Raw genomic sequence first — 19,949 nt, forward strand, 5'->3', positions numbered from 1 at the left:
TAATCCTATAAATCCTTTCATATGCTGTCAGTTTTGTAAATATTTGTTTCTGAAGTAGTCATAGGGACAACAGAATAAAAGCTTTTACTGCTATGGTACTAGTTTTGGCCACATTTACGTTCTACCCTTAGTTCAAAGCTAAGTTCATGCCCATAGTCATAGGGGGAACTGTCATTGCGATATGTGTGGTTAGTCAGATGGCATATGCCAATATGCTGAATCACTAGAACAGTCTAATTCCCACTGTGTGATGTAGCAGAGTAAACTGATCTCCAGAGCTTTAAAAGTCAAGGAATATGTTTTCAGTGCATTTCCTTTTAAAGGATCAACTTCTTTTCTTTCTTTCTTTCTTTCTTTCTTTCTTTCTTTCTTTCTTTCTTTCTTTCCCCCTTTGGTCAGAACAGGAAGTGGGAAAGGGCCTTAGCTCAGTGGAAGAATGCATACTTTGTGTGTAGAAAGCCCCAGGTTCCATCCCTGGCATCTCCAGGTAGTGCTGGGAAAGATCTGTGTCTGAAAACCTGGAGAGCCGCTGCCAGTTAGCATAGACCGAACCTTCCTCAACCTGATCCCCTCAGACATGTTGGACTATACCTCCTATCATCTGCAGTCAACATGGCCATGGTGACTGGGTATGATGGGAGGTGTAGTGCAACAAATCTCAAGAGTACCAGATCTTACTCCAGTTGATGTAAGACAATATTGGGCTAGGTGGACCAGTTGTCTGATCTGCGATAAGGCAGCTCCCTGTGTTCCTAATCACAATTTCCACAGGGGCAGGCTTGTTAGTCTGTTGCAGCAAAAACAACAAAGAATGCCACAAGACTCTTTGTGGTTTATGTGCCTAATGTGTCTGGAGCCAAATTGCATGTCCTGCTTTTGGAGGTAGAGGCCTGGACTTTGGCCTAGTCCGGTAACAAGGGAAATAAAACAGGTGGAAGTATTCCCCTAACAAAGTGGCTTTCCAATCTTCATCTTTCCCAGAAAGATGAAGGTAACTGACTGGCCTTGCAGTGGGGTAGGAAGTCAAGGGAGTGAGCCACTTGCAGGGTTTATCTTTCAGTCTGTTTAGACCTTCTCTGTGCTCGGCTTCTGGATAATGGCGGAGATTACCCAGTTTCAACACTCCCCCTTCCCTCCAGTCTAGCAGACTCCCTGTAATATAAGATAGTGTTAAGGAAAAAAAAGTTTCCCTGGTAGTATGGTCAGCATTCCAGATTCAACACATGGCAGCAGGGGCATTGCTAGGTTCTTAAAAGATCTGGGGCACAGGCCCATAGCACAAGTGTGTGTGTGTGGTGTGTGCATGTGGTGTGCTTGCGTGTGTGTATAGATTACATACATACATAAGGGTGCACTGACACCCGCGGCCCTTCACCTCAGACCCTGATTCAGCATTTTGGAAAACATCCTGCTTCTGCTTGGGGCAATTTATAGTTGGACCAGTTCAGATCAGCACCAAACCTGAGTCAAGGTTCGGAAAAATGAGTCTTTATGCTTTCTGTTGATTAGCATGGGAAATTAGAAAAAAACCTGTAACCTTTTTCTCTTGGTCAGAACTGGATGATAATTTCAGGCATAGTTGCTCCTTAGAAGGGGATTACACCTGCCCAATGTCAGAAGAATAGGTGCAGGTTTTATGTTTTGATTTTCTTTTAAAGGGAACTGCCAATAACATTTTTATTATTTGGAAGAACTAGTTAAACATTTCAGGATTAATTGCCCCATCAGAGGAGATTATGTCTGCCAAATTTCAGAATGATAGCCAGAGGAGTTTTTGTGCAAGGGTGGCCTTGACATTTTGAGGTCTCCAAAAGAGGACATAGTTATCTCTCTATGTTCCTTTTGGACCATTGTTCTGAAAATTACAGACAGCCTAGAGTTGTCCCTAAGTAAGAAACAGCAAGGATAGATGCAGCAGTTCATGTGGAAGGGGAGTTGTCCAATTTGGGGGAGGGAGAGATTTGCTTTCCGTTCCCCCCTTCCCCAATAGTTTTTGGGTAAGTTTGTATGAAAATACACAGGTCATTAGAGGTGTCTCCCAGGCAAGAAACCTGCAAAGTTCCTGAAGAACTTACATATTTGTTGTTGTTGTTGTTGTTCAGTCGTTCAGTCGTGTCCGACTCTTCGTGACCCCATGGACCATAGCACGCCAGGCCTTCCTGTCCTGCGCTCTCTCCCGGAGTGTGCTCAAGTTCATATTCATTGCATCCGTGATGCTATCTAGCCATCTCATCCTCTGCCGTCCCCTTCACCTTTTGCCTTCAGTATTTCCCAGCATCAGGGTCTTTTCCAGGGAGTTTTCTCTTCGCATTATGTGGCCAAAATATTGGAGCTTCAGCTTCATTATCTGTCCTTCCAATGAGCAGTCAGGGTTGATTTCCTTTAGGATGGACTGATTTGACCTCCTTGCAGTCCAGGGGACTCGTAAGAGTCTTCTCCAGCACCACAGTTCGAAAGCATCAATTCTTCGGCGCTCAGCCTTCCTTATAGTCCAGCTCTCACAGCCATACGTTGCTACTGGGAAAACCATAGCTTTGATTAGACGGACCTTTGTCGGCAAGGTGATGTCTCTGCTTCTTACTATGCTGTCTAGGTTTGCCATAGCTTTCCTCCCAAGGAGCAAGCGTCTTTTAATTTCATGGCTACAGTCACCATCTGTGGTGATCTTGGAGCCCAAGAAAGTAAAATCTGTCACTGCTTCCATTTCTTCCCCTTCTATATGCCAGGAAGTGATAGGGCCAGATGACATGATCTTAGTTTTTTTAATGTTGAGTTTCAAACCAGCTTTGGCACTCTCCTCTTTCACCCTCAACAAGAGGCTCTTGAGATCCTCTTCGCTTTCTGCCATTAGGGTGGTATCGTCTGCATATTGGAGGTTGTTGATAATTCTCCCGGCAATCTTAATTCCGACCTCTGATTCATCCAATCCGGCATTTCTCATGATGTACTCTGCATATAAGTTAAATAAGCAGGGTGACAATATGCAGCCTTGTCGTACTCCTTTCCCAATTTTGAACCAATCGGTTGTTCCATGTCTGGTTCTTACTGTTGCTTCTTGACCCTCGTACAGGTTTCTCAGGAGACAGGTAAGGTGGTCTGGTACTCCCATCACTTTAAGAATTTGCCATAGTTTGTTGTGATCCACACAATCAAAGGCTTTAGCGTAGTCAATGAAGCAGAAATAGACGTTTTTCTGGAATTCTCTTGCTTTCTCCATGATGCAGCGAATGTTGGCGATTTGATCTCTAGTTCCTCTGCCTCTTCGAAACCCAGCTTGTACTTCCGGTAGTTCTCGGTTCGCATACTGCTGAAGCCTAGCTTGTAGGATTTTGAGCATCACCTTGCTGGCATGTGAAATGAGCGCAATGGTGCGGTAGTTTGAACACTCTTTGGCGTTGCCCTTCTTTGGAATTGGAATGTAAACTGACCTTTTCCAGTCTTGTGGCCACTGTTGAGTGTTCCAGATTTGTTGGCATATTGAATGCAGCACTTTAACAGCATCATCTTTTAGGATTTTAAATAGCTCAGCTGGGAGACTGTCATCTCCGCTAGCTTTGTTGTTACTAATGCTTCCTAAGGCCCACTTGACTTCACTCTCGAGGATGTCCGGCTCAAGTTCAGTGACCGCACTATCATGGCTATCAGGGACATTCAGATCTTTCCTGTATAGTTCTTCTGTGTATTCTTGCCACCTCTTCTTAATCTCATCTGCTTCTGTTAGGTCCCTGCCTTCTTTGTCCTTTATCATGCCCGTCTTTGCACAAAACGTACCCTTGAGATCTCCAATTTTCTTGAAGAGATCTCTAGTCTTTCCCATTCTGTTGTTTTCCTCGATTTCTTTGCATTGTTCATTTAAGAAGGCCTTCTTGTCTCTCCTTGCTATTCTCTGGAACTCTGCATTCAGTTGGGTATATCTTCCCCTTTCTCCCTTGCTTTTCGCTTCCCTTCTTTCGTGAGCTACTTGTAAAGCCTCATCAGACAGCCACTTGGCTTTCTTGCATTTCTTTTTCTTTGGGATGGATTTCGTTGCTGCCTCCTGAACAATGTTACGGACCTCCGTCCATAGTTCCTCAGGCACTCTGTCTATCAGGTCTAATCCCTGAAATCTATTCCTCACCTCCACTGTATATTCATCAGGGATATGATTTAGGTCATACCTGAACGGTTTAGTGGTTTTCCCGACGTTCTTCAATTTCAGCCGAAATTTTGCAAGAAGCAGCTCATGATCTGAGCCACAGTCAGCTCCAGGTCTTGTTTTTACTGGCTGTATGGAGCTTCTCCATCTTTGGCTGCAAAGGACATAATCAATCTGATTTCGATATTGACCATCTGATGACGTCCATGTGTAGAGTCGCCTCTTGTGCTGTTGGAAAAGAGTGTTTGCTATGATCAGCATGTTCTCTTGGCAAAACTCTATTAGCTTTTGTCCTGCTTCATTACATGCATGCAAATTTAGAATTACTATAATTTATTTACATTTCACCAATGTTAGCAACAGGGAACATGGGTGGGAAGGTGGTATTGCACTCATGTCCTGCTTGCAGGTTTCCCGTGGGCATCTGGTTGGCCACTGTGTGAACAGAATGCTGGACTAGATGGACCTTGGTCTGATGCAGCAGGGCTCTTCTTATGTTCTTAAACAGAGTGCCTCTGAGCATATGCAGAATTCTTTTCTTTCACCACTGCGCACTTACATTCTCCCCCTACCAATTCTTTTTCCCTCCGTACAACCATCCCTCCTCATCCTACCATCTTCCAGCAGCTTTTCATAAAAACAGATATCTTGTTTTGTGCAACTCTCCTCTACCTCCTCCTTGTTATGCATAAGCTCTCATTGTATCTTCCTCCTCATAACTTCATTTGTGCCAAGACTTCACCAGGATTCAGCCAATGAGTCTGTTTTCAAAACTAGGGCTAAGTTATGGAGAAACTCTGAGCATGTACTAAGTGCCTTTCCCTCACCACTGAAGCTAGAGTTCATGCAAAATAAAACACACACACACACACGACAAAGCGTGCATAGGACTGAGCTGAAAGGGTAGTCAATTCATTAGATGGAATTAAGTAGGCACTGTATTAAGCCTGCATGCTCACAATTCAGGACTTATTTCTGAGTAAATGTGCTGAACATCAGGGTGCAAACCTCCCTGCAAAAGTAAACTGTGCTGGAATCCTATGCATGCTTTCCTGAGGGTAAGCCTCATTAAACACAACAGGGCTTCTGAGTAGGCATACATAGGCTTGTATAATGAGCAGTATTTATTTCCCCTCCACTTAAAAAACAAACCCCAAACTCCTTATTTTTATTAAAGCTTTCCGCTCATAGGAACATAGGAAGCTGCCTTATACTGAGTCAGACCCTGGGTCCATCTTGCCCAGTATTGTCGACACTGACTGGCAGCAGCAGCTCTCCAGGGTTTCAGGCCAGATTCTTTTGTAGCTGTACCTGGAGATGCTGGGGATTGAACATGGGACGTTCTGCATACCAAGCATGTGCTCTACCACTGAGCTACAGCCCTTCCTATTGCTGGATAATGGCAACTGACAAACAAAACAGCCCCAGATTTGTTTCTCTGCGACCATGTGAACCAACTTTTCTCAAAGACTCGAGTGAGAAGGAGAAAACCCAACCCTCTTGTCTGTTTGTATAAAATCAAATACAGTTCAGAACTTCCCTCGCCCACCGAAGAGAATTCTCTTTAAGAATTCCCCAAGATATGCTCTGGGTGGAATAAAGAAGAGAAAGAAAGTACAGGATGGGGGAGGGAAGAAGAAAAGAAGAATGGTGATTGGAAATATGCGGGGTGGGGGGGGTTAGAGAGAATTCCTTAAACCAAGTGACTCCTTTCAGAGAGGTAGTACTTCAGAGGAATTTAGGAGGCTGTGGAGAGTTTGTAAGGATTGCACCTACTTAAATTATCTCTATGTGGTGAGGTGGCTGTGGGCTTTTTCTAGCTTTTTCAAAACTGTAGAACCTATTTAAAAGCCTCCGCAGTTCCTTGATCATGATGACACATAGTTCTAACCCTCCTTTTGGAATAAATTCGAGTCCTACAGCTATTTAGGAGAAATGAAAGTGGAGGGGAAGAAAGAAGTTTGTGGAGGCTGATTGGATCCTTTGCTGTACTGAAGTTACGAAGCTTCTGCAGAAGTCAAAGGTTCCAGTTTGGGGCAGTAAAATCAGGTGCTGTCTGAAATACCAGTATTTCACATGGAGCTCTTTCTTCCCTTCCTTCTCCCTCTTCAAAATTTCATTGCAAGCAAGCTCCCAACAGTGTGCATGTAAGAGCAGAAAAGTAGGGGGAGACAGGTTTTTTGCACCTCAAAAAAACAACAACCCCTACACCAGAGATTAGGGATAGTGACCTCCTAAGGGTCACCTTAGAGGGCCGCGGTGGCTTAGTGGTTAAGACACTGAACTGCAGACCGGAAGATCGGCAGGACAGCAGTTCGAGACCTGAGTGCCGCGTGACGGAGTAAGCTGCCGTCTTCAGTCCCAGCTCCTGCCAACCTAGCAGTTCGAAAGCAAGAAATTGCAAGTAGATAAATAGGCGAGAAAGGTAACAGCGTTCCATGCACCTTGGTGTTCAGTCATGCCGGCCACATGACCACGGAAGCGTCTTTGGACAGCGCTGGCTCTTCGGCTTAGAAAGGGAGATGAGCACCACACCCTAGAGTCGGACACGACTGATTGGGGACACCTTTACCTTTTTACCTTTTAAGGGTCACCTTAAACACATTCTGATTAGGATCTCTAATGCCCTGTGTGGCTTGAAAGTTTTTTACTTTTTGTTTTAGTCTTTGAGAAAAGGAAACTTTATGCATGACTACCACAAAAGCCAGGGGCTGCGGTGGCTTAGTGGTTAAGACGCTGAACTGCAGACTGGAAGGTCGGCAGGTCGGCAGTTCGAGACCCGAGTGCTGCGTGACGGAGTGAGCTCCCGTCTTCAGTCCCAGCTTCTTCCAACCTAGCAGTTCGAAAGCAAGAAATTGCAAGTAGATAAATAAGTACTGCCTTGGCGGGAAAGGTAACAGCGTTCCGTGCACCTCGGTGTTCAGTCATGCCGGCCACATGACCACGGAAGTGTCTTTGGACAGCGCTGGCTCTTCGGCTTAGAAACGGGGATGAGCACCGCACCCTAGAGTCGGACATGACTGGTTGGGGACACCTTTACTTTTTACCACAAAAGCCACTGGACCTAACTGTCTGAAATTTGGCAGGTTCGGTCAGCTCCATAGGGGCTGCCAGGTCCCCAAATTCCATGCACTTACGTGTAGGAACAAAAAAATTATAGCTCTTTGCTTTGACAGATTTTCTTGAAAATTGCAAATTATACCTGTGACTAGGGATGGGCGGATTCCCTACCTTGTGGTCTGTGGGGGAATCCTCTTGCAGGGGGAGGCGATTGATTCCTCCTCCCTGGAATCCTCTGGAGTGGCTTTGCTCTGCTGGCGATCACTGGCGATCCGGAGCCGAGTGCCGTTCTGGCCGGAATCCTCCTGGAGCAGAGGTAAGTGGAGCCGTCCCGTCACAGACTCCGGAGGCTGGATTCTTTGGAATCCGGCCTCATTTGAGTCTGCAGTGGATTTCTCTAACATACTTACCTGTGACTAGCACAAATGCCACTGGGCCTAACTGGCTGAAATTCAGCAGGCTTAGTCAGATCCATGGGGGCTACCAGGTCACCAGGTTTCATTTATTTATCATACAAACTAAAAAGGTTATGGCCGTTTCTGTTTTCCAGTGCAAGTCAATGGGAAAATGTTTTAAAAAATGGCAATTAGGACAGCTCAAATGATCCGAGGCACAGCTCAAAGATCTGGGGTCCGTGCCCAGGTGAGCTCACATCTAACGATGCCCTTGCATGGCAGGCCTGGGTTAAAGGTTCAAGAGTCCTCCGTGCTCTGATTGAGCACAAATGATACTATATTTATTACAGTTGGTGAGGACTCTGCTGAATTCTGAATCATGATTAATTTGTCACAGACTCTGCTGGCAATTTCATTGCTTTTCACAGATCATCATGTCATGCATACATAAAGCAAACCAGTTTATTTTCTGTAAAAGGAACAGTGAGAACTCAAAGTTTAAGGGGTTCTGTTTATTATTTTGTACAAATAGCACATTCCAATCCTGTTAGTTCAAATGTTGCCAGTGTGAACCTCTAAATGATGACTGGATCCTGTGAACCTACTTCGCCTTCTGAAACGCTTTAATATGTTTTGGTTGCAGAAACCCTTATTGAAATGACCTCTGATACCCTTGTTGTCATCAGTTTGCAATCCCCCCCCCAAAACCACCTGTAACCAAAGCAGGTTCAAAACACTCTTTAAATGGCTTCTTAGTTTCATAAGAAACTGCTGCAGGGAATATATACTAAAAAAAACCCTCAAGAGTGTTCTTTTCTGTTAGCAATGTTTACTTCATGACAGAACTGTATGAAAGGGGCACAGGAGCACTCCTTTAATTAAGGTGAATCGCAAAAAAAAAAAAAGTTCCGCCATTATAAGCCTCAAACATCTACTGCTTATAAAAACACCTGTAGAGCTAATAACTTGACTCTTGGCATTCATAGTCTACCTGATGAGGTTTACAATCATGCAAAATTTCAAACCAATCCAATACAAATTGCCACAGATACAGCACGTTAAAAAGACTTGAAAATTGACACATCTGTGCTTTTTACTCAAGCTGCGGTTCCGCATATCATATATTTCCTTCACATTCTGGGGTAAACTACTGATGTACTTTATTCAGGCTTGTTGAGGAGGTGTGCCTTTCATTGGTTTGGTGAAATTCTGAGCAGCAGTTTAAGAATTATCAAGGTTTTTCTGTCCCATGAAAGCCTATGGCAGCAACTGCTTGCAAAGTTATTTCAGATATGCTCAGTTTCACTCTGAAGCTAGAATGCTGTCAGTACACTCCAGTATTTTGAATTCCCCTGTTCCTGGCAACATTCTGACAGTTGGGGGAAGGTAGCAGGGAACTGTCAACTGAGACAAGAATGAGGTAATTTTGAAGGCTGGGGGAATCACTGTCGCTGATGAAGAGAGGGAGGAAAAGGAAAAAAGCTATACTGGAATCCTGGGCAACCTTACTAAGAAGTAAGCTATTCTCACCAAACAGGGACATAACTATACATTTATAAGCATCTACTCGCTTAATGGCTTGTTTGTGTTTTGTTTGCTTCAGAACACTAATAATAAATTTCCTGTTTTAAAAAACTAGGGAAATCGAATGATAAAAAATCCTACAGGTTTAAGACCAGAGTTAAGGTTGTCTCAAGTTCCAGAAAGCCAAGAAATGGGAAGCTTAGGCTGATGCCTTAACAAACATACCCCGTGGTCAGTAATGATGTTGTGCAATGTCACAAAATGTGCTTGCTTACAAGCAACAAACAGGCATGGGTTAACTCACAGGAGGATTCCTCTAGCAATACAGTAAGCTTCAGATGCTTCTTAAAGCAATACAGGCCCAGGACAATGTGGGGCATCTTTGCTGGTCGTAGGCACTCCATCTTCCCCATCTGGATTTGGGTTGAAAGACCCAGGAAAAGTGTGGGTGCATGGAGGATAAGTTGTAAGCATTTGGATGTTTACTCATTTGGATGTTTTGCGTCTTTCCCCCATTTTCCCGTCCCTGTTAAATAAACCCTATTTCTTGTTCTATAAATTGCTCACTAGTTTTCCACCACCTGCTTTCAAGGAACAGGGGTCCTGGTGGGCTGGAGGCACTGCATGCTAGTCTATGGTCAGCATCTTTCTCCCTCATCCACTACTGTGAGCATGAACCCAGGTCCCATGGTCCCCCCCCCCCCAGAGTTGTTAGTAGGGAAGGTAGGGTTAAATTTGGAGGCATTGCTGGGACCTGGGTCCATGCGTACAGTAGTGGGTGATGGATTGATTGTTGTCTACTATCCTAAATGGTCCAGGCATCTAGCATTGTAGGCATAGCCTTCTCAAAATGTTATCAAGTTCAATTCACAAAAAACCTTTTGGTTTAACATGTTGTGTTAAGGGTCTTCCATGTTCACTCAAGTTCCAAAATGCTGGTAATTAAAGCTGTTAAGAGCTACACCCTTAACAGACATGTTATTTGGGCAATATGTAAAGTGTAATGGTAGCTTCAGCTGCATGATAGCTTCAGTTTCATAGACTCTAACTATCTATTCCAGCAAAAAGACAAATCTGGGACTTAGATTCACCACTCTGCCACTGACATCCATCCAGCTCCAAGGTAATAGTGAGCTGGAAATCACAGTATCGGATACTATACCACACCCTTCCCCAACCCGGTGCCCTCCAAATGTGCTGAACTGCAACTCCCATAATTCTCAGCCAGCTTGGCTATGCTGGCTGGGAATTATGGGAGTTGCAGTCCAACACATCTGGAGGGCACCAGGTTGGGGAAGGCTGTGATACCATATGCATATTTCCTAAATAACACATCTGTTAAAGGCAAGTTACAGCTTAGCTGTAATTTCCCTACATTTTGGAGAGTGAATATGGTAAGCCCTTAACACAACATGTTAAACTGGAAGGCATTTTTTTGTTAATTGAATCTCATTATAACTTTCTACTTTAGTGTATAATATTTTTTTCTACTACCTTAACTTTAAAAAAAAATATTTCAAGAAATGTGTGTTGCACCTTCCTTGACCCCCTCAAACAGATGGCAGATCGGACTAATATCCAAACTTGATATGTAGAGTTGTGTCATGAATGTGCGTACCGACTCTGTCTTAATTTGCACAAGAAGTATCCAGTTACAAAACAAACCAACAAACAGAAACAAACAGAATATTCCAAACATGTGTTTTTTATGTTCAGTCCACATAATGGTGAAGAAAGACTTGCATCTGTTTGTGGCCTCCCAAAAGAATTTCAGACACCAAGAAAGAAAAAAAAGAGGAGCCACATTCCTATTCTTATACTCACTACCCCCAGTCTCATGCTGTAAAGGACAGGGTACTGCCTGACATATAAGTTGTTCCTTTATTTCACAGTTACCTGCTGTGCTATCCAATCACATCTAATGCACAGAATTGAATTTGTTTATTGCACTTCTTTGTTTTTAGCATTTATATACTGCCTTATCTGCTAAAAAGCCAATATAGCCGGTGTACAACAATTAAAAATAACAATACTGTAAAAACAACCATTCAAAATGGTAACACATTAGAATGTTAAACCACACATTTTAAAAGGCTAAATTGAAAAGATGCATAGATTCATAGTGAGACAGGCAGTCTTTTAGGTAGCCAGGCCCTAAGCTGTTTAGGGCTTTAAAGGTTCATTCTTTGTAGACCTCCCATGGTTCAAGTTACTTTTACCTACACACTTCAAGTTGCAATCAGGAAAGAAAATGGCAGAAGTCTCACACATAGAACTGTGCTTTGCTGTTCCCATGTTTGTGTCTCTGTTTGGAAAAATAACATTGAATAACCACTTTGGAACCTAGTCCAGTAGTAACTCAAGCAATTGCCTTTCATTTATGTGACTAGTAGCATCTGATTTTGCCTTACAAGAGAGCTAGAAAATTGCAGAGTGATTTCAGTGTCCTGATGTGCTATGCTGACTCTCATCCATATTTATATTTGATAATGCAGTAACTGTGTTAAAAGAGTGCCCCAAAATGTTCTGCTTCTTGAGTTCTAAAGTTAATCTAATACTAAGCTATTTTTTGTACACTGATAATCATAGTTGATTCTGGCATTGTCGTTAGTATATATTTCAGTCCTTAACTTCCATTATAATCAGGATAATAATGCTTAGTCAACATTATACGTTAGCTGTGGAGTCATTACTTTGATATATCTCCTTGTTTCCTTTAACAAAGAAATTGTAGTAAGTATAAAAAGCTGTTTTATTGACTTCAGGCCATGACCTTATCTCTCTGTCCTCTCCTGAACCCTTCCCCTCGTTTACTTTTGTGAGGCATGCTTTCCATATACAAGAACAGACTGTGACTTCAAACTTTGTACTCGAGACAGTTAATCTGGCACATGGAGAACTGAAATTTGGAGGTGATGGGTTCCAAAAAAATGGGGACATGAGACAGCAGGGAACACTTCTAAAATACTTTTATTCATGTTTGTGTTGTAAGAAAATAAAAGCAGGGGAAGTAATTTATAGTGATACTAATGACTATTGGCATGAATAATTTTTAATATATTAACAAAGCAGCAGTCACACAACTACTGTAAACAATGAGCTTCTCTACTTCCATTGAATATTCGTGGCTCTGAAAAACACCTTCCAAATGCATGGAATATTGTGCAGGGTATGTTAAGTCAATGTTATGTTAAGTAGCATTACCTAGAGGTCTATTTTTAATTGGGACACTGAAATCAAGTTTGCCTGACGAATTCTTGGATTAATTCTTATATTGGCAACAATTTAAGTTGTGTGCAGCTCATAGATCAAATCCACAATAAAGGAATATTAACACAAGGTAACTACAAGTAGAATCATCCCTCTACTTCTCCAGTGGTAACTAGATGTGAAATCTGATTTCATTATCCTGTTGATACTGTATACAGTGTGGTTGGGGTTTTGGGTGTGTGTGTGTGGGATTTGATCATAAAAGGGACCGGGAGAGTGCATAAATCAGGCCTTTGCGCATATGTATTTATTCAATGAGCCCTCATGTCAGATGGTACCCGCTATCAGTTGGAGAAGACAATTCTGAACTAGGTGAATCAGTGGTCTGCCTATGCGTAAATCCTTTTCATGTGTTCATGACTTCATGTGCGTTTTTCAGGAAAAGTTTCCTGAGAGGATGCTAGATTCCTACCAGTTTTCCATTAATTCTAGGAAGAGGCAATTCAGACCTAGCATTTTTGCGTATATGCTTCTACATTTCAAAAGCACCCCTTGGAGGAAAACATTACATTGCAAGTTGTCATTATAGTTGAAAAGTGGCTCTGGCGATTTCTTAGAAATCCATTTGAAGTTTCTTGACTTACGCCCAAGAGCATTTTTGCACATCATGAAAACTGCCTTTGAGCTTCTCTGGCGCTATTCCTATACATGTATGAACATTGCTAATGCAAAATAAGTGGAAGAGAAAGTTTAGTTGGTGTACACGTTTTAGAGTGTTGTTTTTACATTCATAATACAGATACTGGATATGAAAAAAGTAAGTTTCAACATCTGGAAATACTTCAGATATAACTGGTGTGATCAAAACTAGTTTAAGATCAGAAATGTTTCTGTTGTCTAGTCCAGATGGAATATTCCTTGATCTCTTAACCATGGTTACATGATTAGGAGTGCCTTGTGGACTCACATGGTCCTTCCTCCTCACTCCTGTGCAAATTCCCTCCTCTCTTGCCTTATCAGAGTTAATTATGGTATGGTGTGTGATCTGTTCCTAGATTAATACTAAGCGTGGTTACCTTTACCTAGGATTTGTAAAATAATTTCAGACCCTGGTTTCAAATCATGATTAGTATTAATTGCTGTATAGATGTCACACTATACCATGTTTAATGCTGAAAAGGGGAGGATTTGCTCAAGAGGGAGGAAAGAGGGTGTATGAGCCTGTGGGGTGCTCCTGATCTCTTAATCATGGCTAAAAAATCAGGAGGCATTATGAGATGCTTTGGACTTAACACTAAACTATAGTTTAACATTATGTGCACAAGGCTGTGCTCTCCTTCTCTGACACAGGAGATGAGAATCATTTGCTTCCATTTTCAACCAGCCATGGTTTGCCGTTATATCCGAACTGGTAACTGCAAGCCAGGGAGTGAGGAGTGCATGAGCCTAAATTTTATTAATTTAACACTAAGCCGTAGAGTGAAATGAAATGTTGCCACTCACGTGACAAGACTTTCCTTTCCTGTGCTCCCTCCTGCAGCTGCCAGTCATTCTCTCTCCCCCCCCCCGCCCGCCCGCCCGCCCGCCGCCGCCGCCGCCACCCATCTGCTCTGTAGGGGCTTCCAGCCATCCAGAGCAACTTTTTACTTCTGAGGCTGTAGACAGGAGGGAGAAATACCCTCTCTCCTTTCCACTTACAAGCAGTTCCTTGGTGAGATACCACCCGTACTGGCTTACTTAGTGTAGTTCAGAACTGTGTTTGTCAGACCAGGTTGCAGTAGACTGTGGATGATAATTGGTTGTGCACTTTGTTTTGCTACAAACAGAGTAAAATTGACTCATGATAATCACCACAGATATTGAATTCAAGGTAATAACTTCTCTATAATATAGTAGTAGGTTGGCAAAAGTGTTTCATATAGTTTGCTTAAATTATATTTTATTTTTGAATTTTTTATCCTGATACATGTTTCCCTCAAAGCAAATCACAGCATCCCATAGAAACAGTCAAATCAATATCCTAAAATGTCTTGAGCTTCTATTGTAGGTTATAAGTTAATGTAGTTAATAGTTTATTACTGCCTTGGCCATTTTCTTAGAAATAGAAAGGTGGGATACAAATAAATACCATAAGATAAAACAAATACTTTACAACAACAACAACAACAATCATAATAGGCCTCTTACAGAGCAATTGTTTGCATGTCAGAAGCAAGCCCCACTGAGGTCAGTGGGGCTTGCTCCCAAGTAAGTGTGTACCCTGTATAGGGTTACATCCTTAGTATCTTGTCAATGCCATCAAAATTCTTTCTGAGGACACAAAAGGAATATTATTTTATTTGTTTATTTACAATATTTATATACCGTTTCACATCTAGAACAGATTTTGGAGTGGTGAATGCAAAAGAGATAACAGGAAAAGAATAAAAGATTAAAACACCACATTAAAATTATACTTTTTTAAAGAAACATGATGCCAATAGAAACCGTGACTAGTCAGTTAAGGAATGCCTCCTGGAACAGTGCTGTTTTCAGGAGGCGTTGGAAACAACGCAGTGTTGGTGCCTGCCTGACCTCTGGGGGCAAAATATAAATGGGAGTAAGAATAAAATATAAAATATAAATGGGAGTAAGAATAAAATCTCTACAAACAATGCTATGGATAATCATTTCAAAGATAAATGTAATTATCTCATATTGTATTTCTTACAGTTGAACTTGCTCTTTAAATGGGTGGATGGTGATTTGTTTGGGTTTTTGGCTGCTGTGTGTTCTAAACTTTGCCAAATTAAACCTGCATCCATGAAGTACTAGTGGTGTGGAAATCAACCAAACTATTTGCAAACTTCCATCTAGTGCCTCCTTGCAGTGGGCGAATGGAGATGTCAATGCCTGGTTACATTTGGCTGTTATTTAATGTGTTCTGGATTGCAGGTTGTTGTTTGTGTTGGGGTTTTTTCCACTGTTTTTTAAGGCAAGTATCAGAGTGAAGGCTCTTGTGAACAATTAAAGGTAAGCTGTGGGAACAAATTATTTTGTTGTTTTTCTTCCTTTTCCTCATCTGCTTTATATTTAATGCTTATCATAAACACATACTAATCTTAAACATTCAATTGGTGAAGGCAAATTAAAGAGACATGGCATAATTTGCTCAGGATTTAGCTTATGTTAGCAAAGGGCATGAATATAATCAATGCTGTTTTTAAGTAACTTTTAAAAAACTTGGTGAAAACAAACATAATAACAGGAACATGATTTATACATTTCACCCTCCCAATTTGCACTTCTTCTTCTTTTTAACACTGTATTCAGATATATTTTACTTCCACTCACCCTGGGCAAGATTTTAAGTACCTGTGGAAACATTATCTCAAACGGCTTGTATAACACCAATATCCTATCATTTTAAAGAAATAATGAGGCAGTACTCCCAATCCCTTTTTCCTTGGGGACCATGTCTTTTTAGATGGTTAGCCTGAGGCCCAGGACTGTCTTGTTTTTATTGATCTTTAAGCTGCACTGGGAGCCTTTCCAGCTAAAGAGTAGAGTAAAAATGCTTTAATAAATATTACATTAGATTAGGGGTATAATTGCTGGTCCACATTGCGTTGTTCTCTGTTGAAGCTAATTATGCATATGAGAGATGGATGCTGCATATAATAATGATCTTTGCCTAAGCCTTACTTAAAAGGGAATATCCTTTATCAGTTTTGTTAATAAAATGCATATTAAGGATGTTTTATGGGCAATTATGGCTGCAATCCTAAGCACACTAACTAAGGAGTAAACCTTACTGAAATAAATGGGACTTACTTCTGAGGAAATGTTCTTTGGATTCCTCTGTAAGCAAAATTGAATGGTGTAGGGCACAATCCTATCCAGATAGTCGGCAGCCTCTGAACTCAGAGGCTGCTGAATATCCAGTGCAGGGTGGGAGGAGAGTGGCAGCTCCACGCTCTAGCCACCCTGCATTTCTGCTAGATGGGCCATTTTGCCCATCTAGCAGTGGTGCCTCAGAGGGGCAGGGAAGGAAACTACGGCAGCCATAGGAAATGGCGTACCACAGCCACCCTGGCCTCCTCCCCTCCCCGCCCCCTGGAATGCCCCATTTCCCCCATCTCTGCACTCCATTTTCTGAGTGCGGAGGGGTAGCTGGCACGGTTCTCTATGTGCCTGCTCTGAAGGGGGGGGGAGGGGAGTGCGGTTTCCTAGCCGAGAGCCCTGTCTCTGAGCTGGGAGCCAGGAAACCAAACTATCCTATGCCACCCCCCACCCGTCCTGATGCTGTCTGGTGGACATAGGATTGCGCTCTTAAGATCGCTTACTGAGGCATGTTAACAGAACTGGAAAGGAAGTAGTGCTGAACATTTATCTAAATTAGGCAAAATGAACCTAAGTGCATCTCCTTGTTTAGAGATCAAAGGAAAATCTAAAACAAAGGAGATGCTTACTGAGTTATTTGTACTGTATGTATATCATACTGACTTTAAAATATGGTGCTACTGCTTCCAACTTTCCTGCTAGCTAGTCTTTTGTCAGTCCTTCCAGTAGGAATAATCCATGTTGGTCATCTTGTGGTTATAGCTGTGTGCTCTAGTACTTTACCAGTGGCCCATGTTTTTATATACTTAACATCCTTGTGTTTTGTAAAGGAAAGGCCTGATTAACTATGCAGCATTTTGCATTGCAGTATGGGAACTGTAAGTTCTAATGCTTTGTCTGGTACCAATTTTTCCCCCCTTGCTGCCAGTATCAATCCCAAGAAATCCTACTCTGAATGTTTTAATTACAGTTTGGGGAACATAAGCCCAATTCTTAGAAAAAAGGTTGAGAGAGCATTTGGTTTTCCTTATAAAGTTCATTTTTAACACAAGCAGCTTCAATTAATTTGGCATGTTTTCTTTCCATTACTACAGATGCATTGGTTCAGATCTGGCAAATTGCATAAAACCTTAATTAACATATTCAAAGTTAGATAAAGCTCTATAAGTCTCCTCCTCATAAATGGGAAGCTTCTATACTTCAAGGTCAGATTTTGTATGTATCTCTCTTTGGATTAAATGCCTGCTGCTTTTAATTTGGTCAAATGAGAATTGTGAAAACTGCTTATACATCTCAAACACCTGTCAGTTTTGATCTGTGAACAGAATTTAAGGATTAATTTAAAAGCACAAAATCCAGTTATGACGTGCTTGGAAAATGACTACTGATTTCTTCTTAAAATCAATGCAAATAATAAAATCTTAATTTCTTCAGAAGTAAGAAAAAATCCCATTTTCTCTTTCTTAGATTCCCCACCCCACCCCCTTTCCATCTTTCTCAGCTCTCTTTGTGTCAACAGACCAGTGATTTGGGCCCCCTGTTGCTTCACTGGAACACTATATTTTATATGTCTGTGTAAGTTAGGCAGCAGTGTGAAATGGCTTTTAGCATTGTGTTTATAGAGTTCTGGAGGCTGGGGTTGGGTGTTGCATGTTTAGTTTGGTTTTAATCAGAGTAATTTCTCAGCTACCTATATTTTTCTGTTGTACTAACTTACCTGAAAAAATTACAAACATAGAAGTAGGGTATAGGGGTTCCTCCTTTCCCATCCCCAATCATTCCCAATATGTATCCTCAGAGGATGCAGTTCTAGGTCTGGCAGTTGACCCCAGGTGCCCAGATATTAACCTAATTGAAGAGTGTTTTCTTCTGCATCTAGCTGATTTAATCAGTAGTTTTCTTCACTCTTACACAGCTATGCCACGAGCTCGGGTTATCCCATGTTCCAATGCTGTTGCTGTGTTTCTTAGCCCCCCCCCCCCATTGCACCTCAAATCATTATTGCTGACCAAACACCCAAAAGGTGAGGCTTGCCTTGGGGAAGGTCACTTGAGCATCTCCCCAAGGCAAGACTTGTCTCCCACTCCGCCTCCTAATTTCTGTTGTGTTGTCCTTACCTGCTGAGCTTCAATGCAGCTCCTGGTGACGGCTGATGGGGGCTTGGCATTGTAGCTTACATTCTTCTTTTGTGTGTGGCCTGCTCCCTAGTGAAGTGCATGTTCAGCTCACACAGACATAAAAGTAGTATGGAGTGTTCTGAGAACTGTCTGGGAGCATTGTGCCCACAGTGAGACTTGACCCTTTTTCTAGGGGGTGGCTGGGGTTCTCTAGGTATGCTCCTAGGCTATTGGGCTGGTGGCCTATTATGATGGTAAAATCAGTCCTTCCATCCCCGTTTGGCATATGAGTGGTGGTTTGCAGGCTGCTGCTGTTAGGGCTCCCAGCAGATTCAAACTTCTTTCTGAGATAGGCCTGGAGTTTGTGTCTTCAGGTAGTATTGCTCCCCTCCTCTTCCCTTGCACTACAGGGCTTGTGGATAGGGAAGCATCTGGCGTGGCCTTGCTCTAGTTGCCCATGGATGTGTGTGTGTATGTGTGCATGTGCAGGGTGCAAACTGGGTCATGTGGGCATTCTGTTGTTGCTGTGAATTGATTGGTGCCTTGGATACTACAGGACTGTTGACAGCAAGCAACATCATGGATGGCTATGCATTTGTCATGTTTGTTGAGGGAGTGGCAGTAAGTATTGCTACATTAGCTCCTATTTCTTCTGCTATTCCTGTGTGTTTGACTTTTCTTCTGGGAGTGCACAGAGTAACATCATACTAATATATCCATGGCATGGTAGCCACCAGTCTAGCAGGACCAAAGGATCAGGCTGTAATAAATGATGGATTTTCTACAGCGCATTTGATGCATAATTGCATAGCTATCGCTTTTGGTCCTTAAATTATTTGGTGCTGCATTTCTCTAATGTTTTCTAATGTCTAATATAATTCTGAATCTATAAAACATATCTGAGTAGGAAAGGTTGGATGCTATTTGCACTTCTGGAGAGAGAAAAAAGCTTCTGTTTGCTAAGTCAAGTCCCCAAATGACACTAACTTTCTTGAGCAACTACAAATGCAAACCTTTATGCTGAAATGTGTACAAATGAAATTGAAGTTAATGCTTGCAGTTCAGCAATATTTGATATAAAATAATCTTTTAGTGCTGCAGCCACCTAGGGAACATAACCAGCAGCATGTATTTTCTACAGGAAACACATTGAAATGGCAAGGAATCTAAATCCTAATACTTATATACTCAGAAATAAATCCCACTGAGTTCAATAGGATTTATTCCCAGTTTAGTCTGTATAGGATTGCACTGTAAGTGAATTAAAAGTTCCATTTCGTTTGACAATCTCAGGCCATTGGACTGAGTCTCTTTGTGAATAAGAGACAAGGCCAACACGGGTGCCACCAGTCCCTGAGGGCATGAACCAGCCAATCAGCTCTTTCAGAGTCCTTTGGTGTGAGTTCTAATTACCCTACAAGACACTAAACAATATGATTTTATATGCTAAGTTATGCTTGATACTTTTAGGGAGCAATCTGGAGGGGTATAGGATAGTTCGATTTCCTGGCCCTGAGGTTGGAGACAGGGCTCCGACCTTAGAGTCAGGAAACCACACTCCCTGCTCCCTCCCCCTCATAGCTGGTGTGGAGAGAACTAGGCCAGCTACCTCTCTGCGCTTGGAAAATGGAGCAAAGCAACGTGGAAAAGGGGGTGTTCCCGGGGGCAGGGAGGGGAGGAGGCTGG

At 42.2% G+C, this 19,949-nt stretch overlaps 1 protein-coding gene across 11 annotated transcripts in view; it reads left to right on the top strand.

Moving 5' to 3' along the window:
- CEP128 (centrosomal protein 128) overlaps positions 1 to 19,949 on the top strand; it is a 270,101-nt gene that overhangs the window by 120,629 nt on the left and 129,523 nt on the right. The gene's annotated exons all lie outside the window — the stretch shown is intronic.

This window comes from Heloderma suspectum, chromosome 1 (assembly GCF_057233095.1).
Source record: "Heloderma suspectum isolate Gila_16-S chromosome 1, 16-S_ref, whole genome shotgun sequence".
Lineage (NCBI taxonomy): Eukaryota > Metazoa > Chordata > Lepidosauria > Squamata > Helodermatidae > Heloderma > Heloderma suspectum.